The sequence below is a fragment of the Dioscorea cayenensis genome, unplaced genomic scaffold (assembly GCF_009730915.1).
Source record: "Dioscorea cayenensis subsp. rotundata cultivar TDr96_F1 unplaced genomic scaffold, TDr96_F1_v2_PseudoChromosome.rev07_lg8_w22 25.fasta BLBR01001119.1, whole genome shotgun sequence".
Lineage (NCBI taxonomy): Eukaryota > Viridiplantae > Streptophyta > Magnoliopsida > Dioscoreales > Dioscoreaceae > Dioscorea > Dioscorea cayenensis.
In genome coordinates, this window is record NW_024087510.1 from 234 (window position 1) to 8,524 (window position 8,291).

The 8,291-nt window shown below is 35.0% G+C and overlaps 1 long non-coding RNA gene and 1 pseudogene across 1 annotated transcript; both read left to right on the top strand.

Annotated features, from left to right (window-relative positions):
* Positions 1–1,704: 1,704 nt before the first annotated feature.
* LOC120255651 lies at positions 1,705–3,043 on the top strand. The gene is made up of 3 exons (XR_005535067.1): positions 1,705–1,798; positions 2,210–2,299; positions 2,985–3,043. It is a non-coding gene; the product is annotated as an uncharacterized LOC120255651 (long non-coding RNA).
* A 2,047-nt stretch (positions 3,044–5,090) lies between these two features.
* Positions 5,091–8,016, top strand: LOC120255650 (annotated as a pseudogene).
* Positions 8,017–8,291: the final 275 nt, after the last annotated feature.

Below are 8,291 nucleotides of genomic sequence, written 5' to 3' on the forward strand. Positions count from 1 at the left end.
TTTGAGTTAAATGGGAAAAGATTCCCCATTTCATGACAAATTAACCTCAAAGAAGGAAATCGATTATTTCCTTCACTTCTCTCTACTCTCGAATTGAACACCCTGACAGAAAAGTCCGAATGAATATGGATGCCATCATCTACGTTATTTTTTTCTATAAATCTTGTAAATATTATAAAATATTATAAAATCTTACCTAAAACTCTAAAATGCAAAATTCAAATATTATAAAATTTTATACCTAAATCTTAAATACTAAATCTGTAATCCTAAACCTGTTTTACAATTTAGGATTTAGATGATAAAAAAATTTATTTACAAAAAATAAAAATGAAAGAAGGTGAAAGAATGATATGATGTTATATGAAAATCAATTTACATCCGCATCATTTAAAATAATAATTTTAAAATTTTAATTTTATAAAAATATCATTACTCTTGATGCATATTGATAATTCTAATGATTTAAATTGATAATATTAGATAATTAGTTCGGCTTGAAAAAAAAACCCAGTTTTGAACTTATTTATAGAAACACTCCTTTATTGTCGACTTTTTCATAGAAAAAGATTCAGAAAAGGACTATAATTAAAATTTGAAAAACTAGAGGATGTTTTTGTAATTCGACGCCCTTTCTCTTCCTATCCTTGTTCGTACCCTAAAATCTCTTTCGATCCCTCGTCAATGTCGTCATCTGCGCCCGTGGCTTCGATCCCTTGATTTTCTGCACTTTTATCGAATCCGCTGATCGATTTCGATTTCTTCGACCCTGCTCTCTGATCTCAGCATCTAGATCGATACCATCTTTGGTTTTCTTTTCAAATCTAAGATTTTTATTGTTCGCCATCGTTGATTTGATCGAAGCTTCTTTTGGCTGTAAGTCCTGCCGATTTTGATCGAATCTTGATATGGAGCCGATGGATATTGGGAAGTCGAAAGAAGATGTTTCTCTTCCGAAAGGTATGAATTTTATTTTGAAATCTCTGAAAATTTGGCTTTTATGATTCGATTACTTCATTGCGTTTTGTGTTAAGTTGAGCCTCAGATGATACTTTTTAAAAAATATATATATATTTCTGATTAGGGTTCGGGAGAGGAAATTTTGAGATTTAGTTAGTGAATTGGAAGATTTATTTGATTTACTGATCATAAGTTTTAGGCACTTTGTGCGCTGTTGGATCTGAAACATTGCTGTTTTAATTCTCTTCAATATCTACTTGTAATTACTACGTTGATTTGTGGATCTGTGTAATCCTTGACTTTGTGTTCGTGCTTGTCTTTTTATTATGCCATACTTTCGCATTATGTTTATCAAACCTTTGATATAAATTTATGTCGATTTGTTATTGATTTTCAATGTGATCTTGTGGAAAAATTATCGTTTAGGTAAAATGTCAAGTATTGATCAATTATTACATCAGTTTGAAAAGTTGAAACTCTAGAATAGTAAACATTTTTTTCAGATTGTGCTTTGGATTGTATACTCCCTTCCATGCTGTATGTCGAGGAAATGGACATCTATAAATTCTTTATTGGTATAATGGATCCCTAATTTATCACTGTTGTTTCCCTCATCTTGTCCATCCTTGGCCTTGCAACCAAATTGGCCTCTGGTTCCTTCCCGATCCTTATCTACACTGTCCTCAGGCCATAGTAGTTCGGCACCTCACCTTTGCCTTGCTATGTGAGGTCATTTTAAAAACAATGAGGTTTCCAAAGAGGCCAGCATGTATACCTTGTAGGTGGTAGAGTGTTGACTAGTTTCCTAGATGAATGTACAAAATTCCATCACTTGAAGGTGGAAAAGATCTGCTCATCATTATGAATCAGGATGTGCAAATTTTGGTTGATGGTTAAATAGGAGTTGTTATTTTCAAAGAATTTGGCTTTCCAAACATTCAATATCTTTATATATTTATCTCAGTTATAATTTTAGAAAGACTCATTTGGTCATTTTGATTTATTGTTTTCTGTCTCTTGTTATTCCTATCATTCAATGTCACTTTTTAAATGATAGTTGTTTCCTGTCTGATATTAGTTATTTCCACAAGTGTGCTTTGGTAATGAATTTTATTATTCACAATTCTGTGCTGTTAAAATTTGGCTATTTGATGAATTGACTGTTATTTCTACTATTAGTTGTATGAAGTCTTATGTAAATGTGTTAACTCCTCTTGTGTTACTGATTCAGTACTTTTTCTACTTTCAGCAACTATGTTTAAGATCATCAAGGAGATGTTGCCACCTGATGTTCGTGTTGCAAGAGATGCTCAGGATCTTATTGTTGAGTGTTGTGTGGGTAAGTTATGTTCGTTGTCATGCTATCTCTTCATTCTGCATGCCCACAGCTTCATATATTTTCTTGCAGCAATTAATTCTGCATTGGCCAATTCATCTATTGGGTGGTTCCTTTAAAATGTGATTGATGTATGAATAAAATTTGAAGCAACTATGTTCATATTTGTATGGTGCCTTATGACTATGTCAATAATTCTCGTATGAGCGCTATGATTCCTCACTTAGTAAAAGAATGAAAGCACCCATGCACATTAGTGAAGAAATAAACTTCTTCACTCAAGCACTCGTCACTAGTTAGGCTAATAATTGATTGTGAATGAAAGACAGAAAGAAAAGAACATGGTTTGAGTCATCCTTTGAAAGCTTTGCTGGGGGTTGCCCATGAAATCGGTGATGAGTGTACAATCCCTAGAGCAAGAAGAGCATCTGGAGAGACCAAATATCACTCAAAGCATGAAGAATTGCATGGTGTCGGGTGTTTGGATGTTAGGTGGATAAAATGTCACAAAAATTATTTATATTGATTTGGAGGATCTGAATTAGCATTACGTTGTTCTATGAGAATCCTTTGCTTGGAGTGCATTTTATGAATAATTATTAAGTTTATCTGTGGTCTCTATTTCTCAGACTGTTTGTTTGTTGGCCATTGTTCACTTATATTTGTCCTTTGTTCATTTTACATGCAGAATTCATCAATCTACGCTTTCTTCAGAGTCTAATGAAGTTTGCAGCTCGAGAGGATAAAGGACAATTGCACTAGAACATGTGCTCAAGGCCTTAGAGGTAGTTTATGCAATTGACACTTTTACCTTATGGACTCTCTATTTTAATTATTTTCCTTGTTTCTGTTGTTTTAGTTTAAAAAGTGGCATAACTCTGATTTATAGGATTACCGATAATCATAAGCCCAAGGAATTTTATTAGTCAAAATACTATAAACCATCTAAAATGCAGCATGTTTCAATTTTTTCTCTGTGTGCCTGACCCAGGGCATTCAGTTAGTTTCATGACCCTTTGTAAGAATTACTGAGTGAGGCAGAAATCATTGATTTTGGATAACTCTTGTATAGCATCAAAGTTACATGTGAACTGCTTCCATAATCTTATAGCCTAATATGTAATATGTATTCATTGACACCCACTTAATTCAGTTTTGATTTAAATTTTTCTTATGTTCTTATCCATTTGTATTGGCATATTAGGACATTTTTATACTTGTTGGAAAAATAATTGTATTGAATTTTGCAGTATGGACGATGGCTAACAGTACTACTTGACAATTGACCTATGAGAACATGAAAGAGACAATATTTGGTATACATTAACATGCTTAAACACTGCACCCTCAACTTCTACTCAACTATTATGACACACACTGGCATCCGTATACAGAGCTTTTCATTCATGACCATCCTATCAGCTGATTTGCACGTCAAGATTCATTTTATATATATAGTGTCTTATATTTTTGTGTGAGATACTGAAAGAACCACCTTCAAATAAAAATTGAGGATTCGTATTTCTTAATTGTATACAGCAAACACGATTCCTTATATATATATATATATATATATTCGTTTAACCAGAACCTGGCTTTTTGGAAAACTGGAATTTTTGACTCCCAGCTTGGAGTTCTCTGGTGTAAATGAAATACCTGCAAATTGGAGACTTGACAATATATGCCTTGAGTTATTGATAGAAGTTGGCCTCCTAGTTATTGAATTTTCTACTTGAACAAGATGCCTTCTTCATAACCTTGTGGTTAAATCTATTTTTGGTTTTATCTGATCCACCATTGTCACCAGGTTCTTGGTTTTGGGAGATATAGAGGGTTTATGCTGCATATGAGCAACACCGGCAGGAGACACTGGTTAGCATCTCTCTAGTTTTCCTCCTTGTCGTGTATTCCCTTCTTTCACTTATTATTTATTGTGTGCGCACGCACTTGATGCTCCTTTAAAATTCAGCAGGATTCCCCAAAAGGTGGCAAGTTCAGCGGAAATGAGATGACCGAGGAAGAGGCCCTGGCTGAACAGCAGAGGATGTTTGCTGAGGCCCGTGCAAGAATGAACAATGGATTGAACTTGCAGCAGAAAGCAACTGGACTCAGAGCACGCATCAGACAGCTAATAGTATCTTCATTTTAAATAGCTTATTATGCTTGTGTAGTAGTATCCATCGGGCCGGTCATAACCCCATAGATCCGAGTATAGATGCATCTGTCTCCCTTTCAGAAAATCTGCTGTTCTCTGTAATCTTTAGGCTTCAAGTTTGTAAATGTTATCGATTGACATGTGACTCGTGTTAGTGAAAACCAAAATATAGATTTCCTTCTATTGGAAGTGCTTCATCCTTGCATTGCAAATCTCTTTCACTTCAGATCATTATTGTTCTTTACTTTGTACTAGTTTTCATGTCATGATACTGAGTGGTATTTATTATGTATTTTCCAAGTTTGTTTGCACCTGTTCTTGATTTGCATATTTACATCCCAGCAATCAGCAAAAATAAGTAAATAAATAAATGAAAATATAGGGCAACGTTGAGTTTTTATTAACTATATGGATATATGGATTTTTACAGCGAGTATATCTGCATTTGCATACTTTAGTTTAGCCTAGAATTTATAGATACAAATCAAATATTGTATTAAGAGAGTGTATGTGTATTTAATATTACTAGACACACAAGAAATTTCTTATCTCTTTTTATGGACATCTCAGGAATGCTTGAACTTATTGACCCCACAACGTGGTTGCCAATAAAAAAGAAGTTACGATATTTTTGAGGGGGTTATAAGTAAAAAGACCTCTTGCTTTCTATCTCCGGCCTTCTCGTTCGTGCAGAGAACCCTTTTATCTCTCAATCGAGCGTGGGGGTGTTGGAGATCGATCGAGGTAGAGATTTAATTGCACTCTAAATCTTTCTTGTTGTTCATCTAATTCATGCTTTTTCTTAGCAAAATCATGAGCCATCGCCGTTTATCTATGTCTCTTGATCCTTGGTGCGATAGTTGATTTTTGGGGGTTCAAAACTCTGCTTTTTGAGAAAAAAGTCGTCTTTGTTGATTTTTCGCAAGGATGTAGTGTTTTATTGTCGATCACTGTGGTCTTTGGTGTTTTAATTGCCTGCCTGATGTTAATGAATACCAGTTGTTTGATGAAATTCCCGTAGTTTAATGTGAGATCAACTATGCATGGAAAGTTCAATCAGGAAACTTTCATGTATGAATTGATGTTAGTGGAACTGGAGGGATTAGATGGGTTGAAAGATTTTATGCCATCATGTTCATTTTCTAATGCAAGCTTGCTCGAATGTCTACTTCAATAACCATGAAAATTTAGAATTTTGGGATGTAGCAACAGTAGCATTATACATTGCTTCTCCTCTCTGATTGGCTTTGTATAAGTGATTTTGTTTACTTTGCTTATTATTTAAAAAAAAAAATTCTTCAAACCTAAGCTTCCTGTTTATCCCAGTAAATGACCCAAACTTCCCTAGGTTTCCTCATTATTCAGGGGTGACACTAGCAATGCTGCTGATGAATACCATGCAATGTCTTGTAATCAATGCTGAGTTAGTTTAGTGTGGAAGCATAGAGAACACTAATCCAGCTGTATATGTGGTGTATGTCCCTGCTTATATTCATAGTACAGTAGGATCTAGTAGCGAATTGGACTTGAAATGTATAGAGTTGATGTTTATGTTCTATGGAGAGCACACAAAATATGCTCATCCCTTATTATGAGGCGAAGGTTTAATGATTCATTATCCACTTCAGAGAATGAGTAAACTTGAGATCTGCTTCACACTTTTGCCAGAAGTATATGTGTTTAAACTATCTATGAAGATGATTTTGCTGTTAATTCTGGAATACTGCACTTATATATATGTGTGTGTGTGTGTGTATTTTCTGAAGAAGCTCAATATCATAAACTTCTTTATTCTTACGCTACTAACAAATGGGTAACTGGTGAAGCAGTGTCTTGTGTGATAGGACATAATGGCTCAGGCTGCACGTCTGAATCTGAGAATGCAGAAGGAGCTGAAACTGTTATTGTCTGACCCACCACCGGGGGTCTCACTTCCTTTACTTTCTGATAATGACAGCTCTTCATCTTCCTCTTTATCAATCATTGAAGCTTGTAAGTTTTAGTCCTTTCCATGTATTTCCTTTCTGTGGATCTCTAGTTACATTCTTTGTTTTAATTGATTCATGCTTTTAATTAAGTTCTTCAAAATATTCATAGATGTATGGATGTTGATGATGTTAATCCACAACTTACAGGGATTAAAAGGGCCTGAAGGAACTGTATTCTGATGGAGTTTTTACTCTTAAGATTCAAATACCTGAAAGGTTTCCCTCTGGAATTTTAAAATTCTTTTGTCGGGAATTATTATTATTTTCTCCTTTTCTTATACTTTGGACTTAAAAAGCTTTTTGTTTATACTATTGCCATATGCAGATATCCTTTTTCAGCCACCATTGTGACTTTCACCACCCTATTTACCATCCCAACATTGATGATGGAGGCGTAATCTGTCTGGATATTCTTAACTTACCACCCAAAGGTGAGTACATTAATAGTGCTTACCTTGTCTGCACGCATCGCACCCATGATTACATAATTGGGGCATTTTTACTGAGATAATGGAAAAGTACCTCTATAAAGGTCACTCACCCTGTCATTAAGATTTCTGGAATTTCATTTTAGGGGGCATGGCAACCGTCTCTAAACATTTCAACAGTTTTAACAAGTATAGGCTTGTTGCTAAGTGAGCCTAACCCAGATGATGGCCTTATGGCAGAGACAGTAAGCATGCTTTGACGTCACCATGGCTCAATGTCTAAACCCAAGAAATTTGCCTATACATAACTAATTTCTCTTCTTGGCGCATATACAGAGCAGGAATACAAATATAACAGGCAAGTTTTTGACCAAAAGGCTCGATGTTGGACAGAGAAGTATGCTGGAGCTTGTAAAAGTAAAGATGGTGCCTTGGGGAAGACAAGTATTGTAAGGCTAGCTTAATTTATTTAACAATTATTGAAGGGTTAGATCATTAATTAGCTATATGTTCTCCTCGAAATCTTGTGTTTGGAAAGTCAGATCCATCTTGAGGTTCTGAACTCCTCATTGTTTTGTGCTGCTTTTTGCTTCCTGTGCAGCCATTGTTCCCTTTGACTTTCTTCTTTTCAAAGCATAAGTATCACTAAATGTGGACATAGAACTAATAATAGTTTTGCTTTCCATATTAATCTTCTTATGCTCTGTAATCCTTTTAAAAGCAGGAGGTTGCAAGAGCTGAGACCGAGCAAATAAATGCGGTTAGTGAAAGTGAGAGTCGGAAGAAGCTTCGTGTAATAGGTCAGAAGTTATCACTGAAGCCAAAACCTCAAATATCAAAGAATGAGAGTGATGACAAGGAGAATGCGGCACCTACTCGACGCTTATCATTAGCTTGCTCCCAAATACATCCTACTGATTCACCAGTTGAAATCAACCAGAAACAGAAGCCAATTCATGAAGATACTGAGAAAACTTTGAAGAGAAAACCAGAATCAGGTGGTTGGAAAGTCCCAAGATTACAGAGACATTAATTGTGTTAGATAGTGAAAGTGATGATGAAAAGGGTGAATGCCGTTCTAGATCAAGATTGTCCCTCAAAAAGGAAACAAATATTGAAAATGGAAGCCAGAATGCAGTTGAAAATTAGAACTGATTTGTTTTGTTTGATGAGAAATTGAAAATGGTGTTCTCTGGCAATGTGCATGATCCTAGAACATAGAAACTGTATGAACTCACTGACTTGTGTGATTGGAAACAAACTGGAAACAAATGCAACTCTCTTGTGATAAAGTTTTTGTGCCTTTTCTGATTCACTTTCTTGGATATTTAAATGAAGAAAAATCAAAATAAATAATAAAAGCAAACTCATTTTTGTCTGGACAGTTGATGCTAAATTCTCTTAGGCAGATTTTTAATGGGAAT